The 15,419-nt window shown below is 28.9% G+C and overlaps 2 long non-coding RNA genes across 2 annotated transcripts; both read left to right on the top strand.

Moving 5' to 3' along the window:
- Window positions 1–777: 777 nt before the first annotated feature.
- Window positions 778–3,709, top strand: LOC120078754 (uncharacterized). The gene is made up of 6 exons (XR_005482086.2): window positions 778–1,267; window positions 1,361–1,503; window positions 1,625–2,395; window positions 2,483–2,541; window positions 2,628–2,697; window positions 2,889–3,709. It is a non-coding gene; the product is annotated as an uncharacterized LOC120078754 (long non-coding RNA).
- Window positions 3,710–12,859: 9,150 nt separating this feature from the next.
- On the top strand, window positions 12,860–14,580 carry LOC150036014 (uncharacterized). The gene is made up of 3 exons (XR_016529467.1): window positions 12,860–13,313; window positions 13,394–13,593; window positions 14,366–14,580. It is a non-coding gene; the product is annotated as an uncharacterized LOC150036014 (long non-coding RNA).
- Window positions 14,581–15,419: the final 839 nt, after the last annotated feature.

Raw genomic sequence — 15,419 nt, forward strand, 5'->3', positions numbered from 1 at the left:
CGAATGTGATGAGTCATTGATCTTAGCCATACACATTCAAAACTTGGAGTTACTCAAGTCTAGATTAAGGGAGGATGTTAAAATTAATCTAGACTTTTATTAAACTATATGAATTACATTATTAGATACATGAATTACTAAATACATTGATGAATGTTCATGTATTGATGAAGAGTCACATGTGTAGATATTTAATGTTAATGCCTTTTAATGTACTTTTATACTAGTATAAATATGTGTAAGATTATTCATTTGTAAGCAAGAAAAGAAAGAAAAGCAAGTTAATAAATATTCAAGTTCCTATTTCTCCTAAATCGTGTAAGTAAGAGAACAATTTTCTTCTCTTGTCTCTTAATTTGTATTCTCGGGATCCACTACTATAAAATTTACATTACTTGACACTTAGTTTTAAATTACTTGACGTTTATTTGGAAAAAAAAGTCAAATAATGACCTTTTAGAAAAGAAAATGTAAGTAAAAGAGTTAAAAAAGCGGAGTTGACGGACTGTTTTAGATATTTTCACACGAACCATTACTTGACACGTTTTTCGTGTAAAGTAATATAAGGTCTTACTTGACGCATTTTTCGTATCAAGTATAATAAGCTCTTACTTGACATATTTTTCATGTCAAGTAAAATATAAAATATAATATATTTTTTTAATCTTTATTTTTTATTTCTCTTCCTTCTTCTTTCATTTCCCTCTCAAATTTGATTTACCACCTATCAAAATTATCAAATAAAATAAAAAAAATAATTAACTTATTATTTTAAACGAGTAAAAGGGCTAAATGCTTCCCCTTACTCGTTTTCTCTTCTGCAAACCCTCCTCGAAACCCTCTCTTCGCAGCACCTCACTAGCCCCAGCCAACTCTCCCTCTCTCCGCTGCTAGTAGTCGACTAGCTCCTCCCTCAGCCACCGCCCTCTAGCGTCCAGCCGAAGCTGTCAGTCGTCGTCGAGCCCAGCCGTTTGCGTGACCAGATGCTGCCGCTTGTCTCCTTCGCCCAAGCCAGAAGGAGCGTTTACCGCCTGCCGTTCGCGCCGACCAGACGCCGCTGCTCGCACCCCTGCCACCGCGATGCCCTTGTTGGAGTCGCCCAGCCTCGCGCCAGACGCCGTTCGCCGTACAGCCTCGCTGTCCCCATTCTAGATCTGGTCAGTCCTCCACCGGATCCACTGTTTATTTGATATGGATTGAGGAAAAAAGGTGTAATGGAAGAAATTGGTCTTAGAGGGCCAAATCAAGAAGGACTGCACGTTTCTAGGTAAGAAAATTTACAAGTTTTGTTAAGATTGTTTGAAAAATAGATAAGAAGGCTAAATTTTAATATGAAAGTGGTTATATGGACAATGGACAGAGAGCGGCGCCAATACACGTTTTAACTGTGGGGAAGAAGAGGTCTTGTGGCGTTTAGCTTCTCATTGATGAGTATATTGAAAAGCTCAAGAACTACTGTCATGTTGAAGATGTTCAGTTGCGCTCAAATCCTAGAAATGCGCGGTATATGATTGTGTGGTTAATGTTAGTTTGTAAATTTTGTTTAATTATGTTCATATCTCTGCTGAATGATGCTAGTCTTAATTAAATACTTTCATTCTGCTTATTGGTACTTGAATTTTAGGGATCCGAGAGCTCAGGTTGATGATGAAGACATGACTGTCGTGAATCTTCTCAAGTCTGACGATTGGGTTTATCTCTTAACATTCATTTTTGTCGGATCATTACATATTTTGCTATTCTAGCTTTGCTCGTTTACTATAAACTAGTTTAGAACTCTCTCTTTTTCAAGTTTTGTAAAGAAGTAGTTGTTGATTTTTTGCTCAGTTTGAGAAAAGGATTTTGGAGTAATTAAGTTTGATTAAAGTCTATTTTTACTTTTTGGGTTTAAATGGAGGATAGATTGAATAAATTGAAAGAAAGCAAGATAAGGAGGAAATGTTAATCTAAAATTAGGTAGAAGTATGCTTGAGAATAGATAGAGTTGTTGTTTGAGAAAAAAAAAAGGAAAAAAAAGAAAGAAAGAAAAAGAAAACATGAAAGGTGAAGTTGAAGAAGATGAAGAGGAGGGAGAAAAGAAATATGTATTTTAATTAAGAAAGAAAAATAAGGAAGAGTTAGAATATTTTTATTATGATTATTTTTATGGGAAAAGGGCAAAATTAATGAATATAGAAGGAGTGGAATTTAAAAGATAATGTAGTAGTATATATGCTTATACTTGTTTAAAAAGAAAGAAAGAGGAAAAGAAAAAGATTTTCCATGGAAATAAAATATAATTTGTAGCATCTTCTTTAATGCTTTGCTTGTTTGAATGTTTGATGATGAGATTGATTTTGAAGTGTTGGAAGGAGTTAAATTGCTGTCCAATAGTTTTGAGACCGACAAAGTTTTGGTAAGTTTAGAGGTTAGTATTAATAGTTCTTTATTACTCTGGGTCTAATAATTGAGTTATTTTCAATTTTTTATGTTCAATTTAAAGATTTCAAGGGATTGGAGCCACTGTCCAGCAAAATTAATGATGTTTGGACGTTTTGATAGGTATTAAGGTCTTGAAACTATTTTGGAATTGTTAAATAGTTGTTGGAATTTGCATTTTGTAACCATTATTATTGAACTTTTCGTAGGTTAGATTACTTTGTTGTAGTTTTGAAGTGAGAGGCTAGATATGGTCAAAAGAGAATGAATGAAATCCCAGTAAGTCCCTAACTTTAAGTTGCAGATATTTTTTAAGTTTCGACTATGATTTTTTTTCATTGCATAAAGCAAGTCAATCATGTACATTTTTTCTTATGCGTGACTTTTTGTCATTTTTGTCATTGTTATATCTTAACACTTATTTCTATATTTTGAAATTTGTTGTTATTGCCCTTTATTCTATTTTGCAGATTGACTTGCTTAAACATGGCTTGCCTTAGGGGTAGTCATTCAAACCGCAAAAACCGAACCGTTTCTAAAAACCGAACCGAAAACTCAATGAAACCGAAAAATTCGGTTTGATCTGGTTTGAAGAAATTTTGAAACCGAATTAATTCGGTTCGATTCGGTTTCACTTTTGAAAATTGAATTTGAAATCGAATCGAACCGTTTTTAACTAATATATATATATATATATATATATTTATTTATTTATATATTTAAAAAATTGTAAAACCGAATTTAAAACCGAACCGCTTTAATTTAAAAAACAAAATTGAATTTAAAACCGGATCGAACTGAACCGCTTTTTAATTAAAAAAGAATATAACATGGATTTTTTTAAAATGTCAACCGAATTTGAAACTATGCGGTTCGGTTCGGTTCGATTCGAACCAATAAATCGGTTCGGTTCGGTTTCACATTTTAAAAAATTCAGTTTGATTTGGTTTGACCATCAAACTGAACCGAATTGAACCGTTTTCACCCTTAGATTGCCTGACCCTTAGTTCTCGATCTTTAGACTTCAAAGCTCAATGTATAGATTAAATAATATACTTTGTTGAGAGGTTACTTATTAAACAATTTATCACTTTTGTGTTTCTTGAAAGTTGAGTTTTGTATATAAAAGCAATAGTTGAGATTTTATTTTGTGAGTACATGTGAAAGAGGAATATTGTTATGACTTGTGGGGAGTGTCCATATGAAAAGTCATAGTTGAACCTATGGAATTTTTAGTGAATACATTGAGTTGATAGATCTTATGTATATAATGTTTATTTAGTTGATGTAATTGTATTGTTGGAATATAAAGCAAAAAATAAAAATATCAATTGGGGCATTTAATTTGAAAAAAAAAAGAAAGACATATACTTGACAAATAAAAAGTGTTAAAAGTTATCATATACGATACGTAAGTAATGTCGAGAATCAATAAACTTGACATACCACCAATGTCAAGTGTATTATCTTTCTTGACATAAAAACTGTATAAAAAAACATTCGTTTTGATATATTTTTTGGAGTCAAGTTATCACACTATACTTGACAGTCGAATACTTGACTTTTTTATAAGCGTCAGATATACCTTTTACTCAACTTTAGAATTTAAGTAATTCAATTTATGTAGTAGTGGTTTACTATGTTTCCAAGAGAATGTCGAATGGAAAAATTGTTTTGCATTGGGAATATGTTAATTATTTACTAAATACCAAAAATGGCATTATGATTGGCCTCTTGTCTACTTTTCAAGGGAAAAATAATAAAATATAGAGCTTCTTGTGCTTCATTTTCTTTTAATATATATGACTCGATTTAGATGAAAAAAGAGGTTTGTCTTATTTATAGATAACTGAAGCTATACTTGAAATATGAAGAGCAAGCTCACAAACACAATTCCTAAGAGAAATTAGAGATTTATTTTCAATTTCATTTTCGAGAAAAAAAGTCATTTATATATAAATACTTTAGACGTTTGAACGAGATTTTATTTTAAAGGACTAAGATGTATAACTTCATACATATATATATATATATATATATTTTAAGATTAAGAATCAAATAGATATTAGTGATGTTTATTAAATTCGAGTAATTTTTCATCTTTTCCATCATCTGTCACTATTTTTTTCTATACTTATTTAAAAAGAATTACTTGACTTGTTTTTGTAGTTTTAATTATAATTACTGAGATATAGATGGCTATAAATTGATCAACTTTCAAAGCACATCTTTAGAGCAAACTTTGTTCAGACTAGTATATAATCAACGGTCATCTATTTGAAGGTAAATTTTGTTTTTTCCCCCTATTTCTTTTATTATGGAAAAATCTGAAGATCGAACGAAGGGTTTTGTTTTTAGTTTTAAGCTTTTTCTTTGAAAATTTAGGTTTATTTCCACCAAATTTTTAAGTTGGGTCTTCTCATTTTTTTAAAGAGAATTATTATATCGAGTCAAATTCTAAAAATGAAAACAAAATTTTTGAAAACTGTTTTTTTAAGTTTTTAAAAACTAGTTTGGATTTTAAAAATATTAGTAGAGGTAGACAACCAAATATAAAAACTTACGGGTGAAAGTAATATTTGTAAACTTGATTTTTAAAAATAAAAAATAAAAAATCAAACTAATATCAAACTGACCCTAAATAGCACAGGGGCCATGTTCTTTGCTTTCAAAATTTTTAATTCCAGAGATATTAACACCATGTTATTAAATTAAATTATTTTTTGTCAACAAAATTTAATAAAACTTCTCAGGAAAGAGATGTATGTATGTATGTTTGGAGCAAAATTGATAATTGAGTGTTCTTAAATCATCCATTGACCAAAAAAATTATTAACACTTCCTCTCACTTGTGAGCTTTGAAGAGATTCAAATAAGTGGAAATGAATATTAATTGGGGAGGAAACAACGTCCCAGAGGTTTGAACACAAGGCATTCTGAACCAACAAACTTTGATAACTTCTTAAATTGACCCCAAACTTAAGTTAGAGGTAAAGGCAAATTTAATTTTATATCGCTAATAGGTGTTGATTAAGGGAATAAATAAAATATTATTTAAGAGCAATGATTAGATGTAGTCTAAATGAAAATTGATTTAATTTAAAAAAAATATATCATGTATAAGATGTTTTTTGAGTGTTGTCTAAGTTGTACAAATGATGAGTACAAGGGTGATCTTTGGTTTGATAAGAGTATATTCCAATTTCTGTCTTTGTCTTCTCTTTCCGGCCTATTCGGATTAATTAGAGAAAAAATGATTTTCAAAAAAGTCATTTTTATTTATATTCTTGTGAAAAAAATTATTTAAAATACATTTTGAAAGTGTTTCAAAACTATTTTGAATAGTTGTTAAACACTTCATTTTTTTTTCTAAAAAAGACATTTTCAAATTTACATTTGAAAAATTAAATCAAAAGAATAATGTACGGAAGGAAAGTAATAGCAACCCAACCTTGATTTGTAATGTTTGTATCAATGTTCGCTAAATCCTAAATCATAAGCCTTCGAGAAAAATGTATTAAACGTATCCAAACTCACTAAGGGATTGTTTGCTTCGTGGGTATCCTAGATTCCCATGAAGCGGACATCTATATTACTGTGTTTGTTTTGCGGTATTGTAAGATACCCTGACATCTAAAGACTCTCGGACATCTTAGGATATCTGAATGGAGAGTATCTGGAGAGTTTTGAATACCCTACTGAGTTTTCCAGATTCCCAAGTTCATCCCCATTTTACTTTTTTTTTTTTTTTTTTTTTGTTTTGCTTTCTCGTTATTTTATTTTGAATATATTTGTATATTATTCTTCATATACATTATATAATTAAAATAAATATTGTCAACCATGTATATTATATAATTTTAGTTATATCATAATTCTTATTATTTTTTTAGCAATATATTCAAATTTAAATTTAAATTAATATTTATTTGATATAAAAAACTTAAATTATGATATATTATTTTGTTGAGAAAAATAACATATAAAAATAATATAAATTTTATTAATTTTAAAATAAATTAATTGATAAAAATAAATATGTTATATAAGTTCAAAATTATATCAAATTAATTATAAAGTAATAAATAGTCGTAAAGGTATTCTTGGAACTTTATGTAATTGTAAGACATTCTCGAGTAGAAATCCTACAAAACAAACATAGTTATCAAAATATTCCTAGATAACTGCAAAAAAATATTCCTATAAAACAAACATGGTAATCTAAAGATGTCGGACATCTATAATTTCTAATATATATAATTTTGAGCATCTAAAATTTCGATTATCTACCTTCTAAAAAACAAACGGTCGCTAACTGTAATAAAATCAACTTTTACTCGATTACTTTTTTAACTGTTGACTGACTTTGTCAAAATTCACAACTTTGGGGGGAAAAAAAAAGACTTAGCCCTGTTATTATTTCCTTCAAAATCTTTTAAATTTTGTACTAGAAATATGTTTTATGATTTGTTAAACACATACAATAATAGATTTTCTTAACAATTTTCAAACAAAAAACTGATAAAAAGGTTAAATTAATAAATTGCTTCACTTTTTAACATAAACACTAACTTGAAACACTCAAAAGTGTAATTTGATAAAACAAAAAGTGATACAATTTCATGAATTTAGACAGTCAAGAATCCATAATTTAATGTCGGTGGCACGAATATGCATAAGATTATAATTTTCTTGTGAAAAAATTATATAAAAATTGAATTTGTAGATTTGTGTCTATATATAATCCATTAATCCATCAACTTAGAATGTTAGGTTAATAGGTCTATCCCTTTTTAAATTTTGTTTCTAAAAAATTCCTAAAATATCTTAATAAAATAAAATTTTTAAGGCCTTATTTGATAATTATTTTTTATTAATTTTTGTTTTTAAAATAAAACTTATGAATACTATTCCACCTCCAAATTTCATCATTAGTAACTTTTCACCAATGATTTAAAAAACTAAGCCAAATTTTGAGAACTCAAAAAAGTAACTTTCAAAAAGTTGTTTTTGTTTTTGATTGGCTAAGAATTCAACAATTGTACTTAAAAAAATGCTAATCATTATAAGAAATGTGAATGAAATATGCTTAATTTTTTAAAAAAAAATAAAAAACCAAATTATTATCAAATAGGGCTTAAAATATTAATTTTACATTAAGGTCTTACATATTCAAAAATATTAAAAGTTAAATTTATATTTGTGTTTAATAACTACGATTGAACATCTTTTTAAAATGAATGTATCTATTAACTAAAAAATTAAAAATTTAAAGTTTAATTAGAAAAAAAAAACTATATATATTTTTGTCATATTTATGTTATCTTTGATGTAAAATTGAAATTTTATAAATTTAAACATTTTTAGGAGACGTAATAAAGTGATAATTAAAAGTTCACAAATTTATTAATCATGATATCATAGTTCAGTGGTTAAACTTATAATCTAACGTCCATATCAATGAAATTAAATAATATATTGATATATGATATTTAGATTAAACAAGATTTATTAGAAAGTTTTCATAAATTTTTTATACAATCCCCACTACTTTCATCGTGATTCATGCCGTTGGACAATTGGTATGCATTAAGCCAAAGTCACTGAAATTTTCATTTTTGTCTCTAACTTGGCCTTCTCCGTTTCGTGATTCACGTTATTTTTCCGTTTTCATATATATACGTGGAATTTATAGGTCTATATTTTGAGGGTTTGGAATGCTGAATTTATATCAAAGATATCTATTACAGTGTTTTTACATAAGTAATATATTTTTATGATGATTATTTTTATCGAATTTTTTTTTATTCAATTATTTTACCTATATTTTTTAATGAACTATAATTATACTTTATTTTATTGTTTTTTTAAACACATATATTGTTGGGAAAGTACAAAACAATTTTGGACTTTTTGCTATAAAATGTAAATATTTTAAAATATTTTTTTATATTTAAAAAGTTAAAAAGTGTTTTTTATTTTTGAAACTTTTTGCTTTGTATTTTTATTATTATTTTTTTTTTTGCTATAAAATGAAACTTTGAGAAATGGAGTTTAGGATTTACTTTTTGGATCATGTTTTTTATTTTATTTTAATTTAAGCAATCATTTTATACATTTGTGCCTGTGATGTTTCTAGTTAAATCATTTTTATTTTAACATTTTTTATTAAAAAATTTTAAAATAAAAATATTCATGTGTCTAATAATTTTTTTTCAAAGGTGTTTTACATTTAAGTAGGTTTGATTTCTTACATCATAAAAGTGATTTTTATTAATATTAAGTTACAATAAAGAGCGACTATAAAATAAAATCAACTAATAAAAAAACAAAAAATTCTATGTTTTGATGAAACTTATGTACAACAAAAATATTTTTATTGACAATTTTGTACGTCAACTAAAATATAAACATGTATTGATGTTTTATATGTATCTTTAAATTAATAGTTATTTTTAAGCTTTAAATTATTCGTTTAGTGATAGCTTTATGTAACTAGCGTCAACAAAACAAAAAATTTGTGTGTCAACAAAACCCTAATTTGTAGTAGTCATAATTAAAAATAATGGTCGTCAGAGTTGGTGGAGTGGCCGCCGTCGGAGGTTGTTGGAATTGGTTGTCAATAATAGTTGTTGGATGTTACCGGAGTTGGCCTCAAGTGGTAGTTGCTGGAGATGGTCGTCGAAGGTGGTCACCGAAATTGGCCGTTGGATATAGTCGCCGAAGTTAGCCATGGGAGGTAGTCGCCGGAGTTGGCTATCGGAGGTGGTCATCAGAGTTGGTCGTCGAACATGGTCATTGAAGTTGGCTATCGGAGATGGTCTCCAGAATTGAGCAACAAGGTATCAGTATGATGAGGTGAATGCACTGTTGGTGGACAAGGTAAAAATATCGGTGACATACGAAATTGGCCTCCTAAACATTGAGTTGAGTTTATATCTCAACTCGCCTCATTTCATTTCCTCACCCCAACCACTTGCTAAATATTTCCTTGGCTCGATATTGATATAAGAGCTAAATCGATATTTTCATTTTATAGTAAAAATTTTATGAAAAATAAAAAAAATAAAATGTCATTGTTGTGGATACAATATAAATAATAAATATTTTAACTTATTCAAAAAGCTTAATATATCTATTTATTAATTTAAATAGTTTATTTTTATATTTTTAAAATTTCTATCATTATCGACATTTCGTTGATATTTCTATTGATATTATTGTAAAAGTGAGACCTCGATATTTTTATTGACATTGACATCTTCAACCTTGAATATGCTTAATCTCTTCCCTTGCAGAAAAAACACTTGAAAAAACTAACAAAGTTAAATCAATTTCGTTTGTTGAATTAAGTTTTAGAAAAAACAAAAATCCAAAAAGCATAAACATTAAAAATAGATTGTTGAATAACTTTTTTTATATAATAATGAGGGAAATGAAACTTCTAATATAAAAATATTTTGTACATATCGATTACTATTAAATTAAACTCACTTTTATTTGAATAAGTTAACACAAGTTTTAATGCAAAATTTTCCTCTTAATTAGGTTGTAGAGGTTCATTTTTAATTACCATATCTAAGTTGAATGACAGGTTTGTTATATGGTTTTTTAAAAAAGAGAGAGTGAAATTGTGTTAAATGGACATATTTTAGAAAATGTCTCAAACAACTTTATTGTTTTTTAAAGGTCAAATAACTTTATTTTATTCATGGGTTTTCACCGTTCTTTCTTTATTTTTATCATATCAAAATATCTTCATCATAATTAGTTATTATTATATTTTTTATTATAAATTTTGAAATTCTGAATGTTTTAAATATGTAATTTATTTTTGAATTTGGCAGATTCGAGAAGTAGCATATAGGAAGGATGTTCTAAAATTTTTACTTGAAAATTATCAAACACATTATTTCCTTTTTAGATTTTATTTTTTTTTGAGAAAATTATAAAATCATCATTTTTTTTAGATATCTTTATTTTATTGATTTTATAAATATAAATAATAGAATTAAAGTTTTGTCGTAGATGGATTTTTTTTTTTGGCTTTTTATTTTTCAGAAAACTTTGACAACTTTTCTTTTCAGATTTATTGTTTTTACACATTATTTACTTTTCATATTTTGTTTTTAAACAACCAATTGTACTCATGGTGTTTTTTTTCTCTTCATTTTAAAGAATAAAATTGGTAGCAATAGTTGCATACTGGAAGTTATTTTATGGATAAGTTTTTTCCTTTCAGTATTTTTAGTATTATTATTTTTAAAATAACCTAGATTTCAATATTGGGATGTTATTGTAGTAATTGACATAGTATACCAAAATTTCTAATTATTTTGCATAAGAGATTTGTAAATAGTGGATGTTTTTAACGTTTGTATCAGTGGTGTTCATGGTTGGGTTGAGTTGGGTTGAAAAACTTTTTACACCCAATCCAATTATTCGGGTTGTAAATTTCTAAATAATCCTTATTAAAAAATGAACTAAATCCAACCATAAAATATTTGGGTTGGGTTGGTTCGGGTTAATCGGGTCATGTATTTAAAATTTTGTTTTAAAAAGAAGCAAAACGTAAAGATGTAAAAATTTAATTCAATTCTTTTTATACATTGAATTAAGATTAACAACTCAATTTCAATTTATATAGTGAAAATTTCTTTCTATAGTGCAAAAAAAACTAATTTTAAGAGTTGTTGAAGAATAAATTATTAAAAAAATATTGAAATTAAATAAAATTAAAAAAAATATAATTGTGTTATAAGTTATAAAAAAATATATTTTAAAATTAATAATAAATTCGGGATGGTTAGAGTTGGTTTGGATTATATTAGGTGAATTCATGAACAAATTCAACCCATAAAATTTTCATTTATTTGAACCCAACCCAAATCACACGGATTGGGTTAATTGATTTTTTCGGGTCATCATATTTTTTAAACACCCCTAGAACTTTGTATTATATTGGGTGCTCTTTTGGTTCATTTATGGAGAACCTCGAAAAAAAAAAAAAAAAGTCTAACGCTCACATATGAGAAGTGATTTTGAAATTTGGTACAGTATATTATTCCTACCTTCTAAGAAAATTTGTTAAAATCATTTTTTTCATTTTAAGAAGAAATCACTCAGAGCATGTTTTTAATCATAGAAAATGAATGTCATGTTTTGTTTTATCGTTAAAAATGTAATTTCTATATTTATGAATAATGAACGGTCTATTTGGAAGTGATTTCCGATGTGAAAAAATAATTTTAACTATTTCAAAATTTTAATCTATCGTTAAAAATATTTATAAATGCATATCTTTGGGGGGAAAAAATTAATTGGATCTTATTTTGGTCCATATCCTAACTTCCCTTCAAAGTTTAAAGTACTTCCACACAGAGATGTCCACGGAGCGGGGTGGGGTCGGGATGTCATTCCCCATCCCCGTGAAATTTCCTACAGGGATCGGGGCGGGGATTCCCCGCGGGGAATTCGCGGGGATCGGGTTCTCCGCGGGGAATTTTTCCCCATTACTTTTTTTTGTTGTAAAAAACCAATTAATTTAATTCACTAATGTGAGCAAATTTTAATTAAATAATTAACTTTATCACTAAATTGTTTATTACGGTTAGTTTTATATGACAATTTGAATTTAAAGATAAATTACTCAAATTTTAGCCTAAAAAGGTTAATTAATTTTTTTAGTAGAAAAAAATAACTATAAATCAAATTATTCACAAATATAATCTAAATTGAAACATGTTCATTATCTTTCCCAAAAAATCATCAAATTCGAAATTTAAATATAATATTTATATAATAATAATAACAACATAACATTAGATAACTATACTAAATAAATATATAAAAGCTAATTGGGGCGGGGACGGGGAATGCATTCCCCATCCCCGTCCCCGTTTAGTTCATGGGAAATTTTTTCTCCCACTCCCTCCCCTATTCCCCACCTAATTGGGGAATCCCCGCTGAACGAGGCCCTAGAGCCTCGTCCTCGTGGAAAAATTGGACATCTCTACTTCCACATCTCAATTTTTGTCCTTTTATTATTAAATTGTTTTTATCCCGAGTCTTCTATATACTCAAGATTTTGGTCCTATATTATCAGAAAAATATCGTTTAAATCTGTAACATCCCAAGTTTTTCATTTTTCAAATTCTGTATTCTCGTAAAATTCGAGGACAATTTTGTAAATTTCAAAGTTCAATTTTGTTTAAAGGGGAGATATGGATTTATGTCACATTAATTTAATTTTAAGTTAATGTCGAGAATTTAAATTTATATTGTGGAAATTAATTTGATTTTGATTTTGGAATTTGAAGAAAAAAGGGAAGAGTTTTAAGAATATATATATTTATATATATTTGTGTAATGTGGGAAAGGTTAAAATAAAATTGAAATAAAATATAATGGAATAAAATAAAATAAAATTTTATTATATTTTATTTCTTTCATTAAAATAACATTTTTCTTTTAAAAAGAAAAAAAAAACTCTTTTCTCTCCCTTCTTCTTCCTCCCCCAATGTGAAGACCCTCTCTATGTGCCCTAGCAGCCGCTGGCCATCTCCTCTCCAACTGGCATCGCACGTCTGACCGCCATCAGTTCGTCGGTCATTCGTCGGTGGGCCGTCGTTTGCGCAGGTCAGCTCGATCTCGTCAGCAAGTAGCGATTGTCCAAATCTTCTCCGTCGCGCGCCAATCTCACCCAGCCGGTCAGATTCGCATCCGCAAGCTGCCGTCAATCGTCTGGCTGCTTCGTTCGTGGGTCGTCGCGCCATCAGCCAACGTCTGAAGTCGAATGACCCAGCCCAGTCATCGAAACTTCCGCCGTGAGCCGTTCCTCCGCCCTGTTCCGTCGAGAGTCGTTCGTCCACTCGGTCCTACACTCCAAAGATTTTGTAAGTATGTGGGTTTTCCTTTGAATGCTAATCAAATTGTTGGTTCCGTTTAATGCTTACCCATTATGTTTTGACCATAGATTCGAGCTTTGGAGGAATTTTAAGGTCGAAGTGTGCTGTCCGACATTACAAAGGATTGATTTTGTTGCAGTTGGTTAGCCAACAGAATTGGGTTTTTAAAATTTATTTTGGACCAAACCACAATTACGCTGTTACTTCAAGGTCTTGCTTGGAAAGAAGAAGATAAACTTACTTGGGTTTATTTGGATTTAATTTTGAGGTAAGTAATCTTACCGGGTCAGGCTTTAGTTGTATGCTAGCATGATGGGTGTATGTTATGGTAAATGTTAGCATGTTGATTGATAGTATGACCTGAATCAAAGTATGTTCTGGCACGAGTTCTGAATTGTTTACATATACACCTAGGCACTTGATTGTTAGTATGAGATGGTATGTGTTTCCATATGTTGGTATCTGATCTGCTGATGTTGAGGCATACTTGTATGTTGTGGAACTATGATGTTAAGGTATACATGAATGTTGTAGAATATGTTGTTGAGGATTATGCGTATGTGGTAGAGCCATGGTATCGAGGATTACATGTATGTCATAGATTTGTACGGTATTGATTTTTGAATGTTGAGACTGTGTGAATGTCCTCACTGATTAGTTAGATGCTCACCAGTTTTGTGTTTCCTTCGGGATTCACCAGTTTTGTGTTTCCTTCGGGATTCACCAGTTTTGTGTTTCCTTCGGGATTCACCAGTTTTGTGTTTCCTTCGGGATTCACCAGTTTTGTGTTTCCTTCGGGTTTGTGTTTGTGTTTCCTTCGGGATTCACCAGTTTGTGTTTCCTTCGGGATTCATCAGTTTTGTGTCTCCTTCGGGATTCACCAGTTTTGTGTCTCCTTCGGGATTCACCAGTTTTGTGTCTCCTTCGGGATTCACCAGAGGTAGTGGGCATCTAGAGGACATAGATGCCTAGCCTGACCCCAGTGGTGGGGTTACTTACTGAATATTTCATGCTCATTCTTTCTTATGTTGATGTTTCAGGTAAGGGTAGAGATGCACCAGAGATAGCTGGAATTCGGGATCGTGCCACTGGGACTAGTTTTTACACTTCCGCATCGTGAAATTAGAGTCCTTATTTTTCCCTTAATGTTTAGTGATTTTTTTTTTTATACTTTTAATAGTCTTTACGAATCATGGGAACCCTATTATTGTTTTGACAATTGCATTTAATAAATGACTTTTGAACTTCTCTTGTCTATTTAGCATTTATTTCAACATAACTGAGTGTCGTTTCAAATCCTATGCATGCATTTATTTTAGTAATGGCCTAACCTAAGTCCTAGGGGGTTGGATCGTTACAAAATCTCTTGTTTTGTTTTGTTTTACTTTTTTTAATTATCTAACACATTAACTTGGATCACAATTTTATTACAACACTGCATCCACTCAATAAAAATTTTAAAATAAATATTATTTTGGGTTTTATATTTTGGTTGTTCACCATTTGAGCGCATTGATAATTATTATTTTACTTCACTTTCATCTCGCTCAACCCATATTAGATACAATTTAATCATTAAACAGATTTCATCCTTAGAGGTTAATAGAAATTTAATAGCAGTGATCAAAATAAATATTTTTTAAGAGTTTAGCGACTAAAATAAATGTTTTTGAAAGTTTAGAGACCAAAATAGAATAATATTAAAAGTTTAGGAACCAAAATATGATTTAAATATATGGATAATGTCTATAAAGTAGAAAGACAAAAGCTGATGTTTTATAACTACATAAACCTAAATGATCAAAAACAAAAGAAAAATACAAGACTTGAAAATAAGATTTAAAAATAAAAACAATTAAAAAATAGATCAATCAAATGACGTGCGTGTGTATATATATATATATAATGATAAATTTTGACCAATCACAAATTGTCACATCATTTTTCAAAATAATGATGAAAGTACAAAGGATCAAATTTGGAAATAATTATAAGTTGACATGTGTTCCAATTTGAAATTGAAGACAAACCAAAAACTTAATTAGATATATGAATAACTATTAGATGAAATATTAAATCTATTATAGTCACCCA

Source organism: Benincasa hispida, chromosome 5 (assembly GCF_027475165.1).
Source record: "Benincasa hispida cultivar pf3 chromosome 5, pf3_genome.v1.1, whole genome shotgun sequence".
In the NCBI taxonomy this organism is placed as follows: domain Eukaryota; kingdom Viridiplantae; phylum Streptophyta; class Magnoliopsida; order Cucurbitales; family Cucurbitaceae; genus Benincasa; species Benincasa hispida.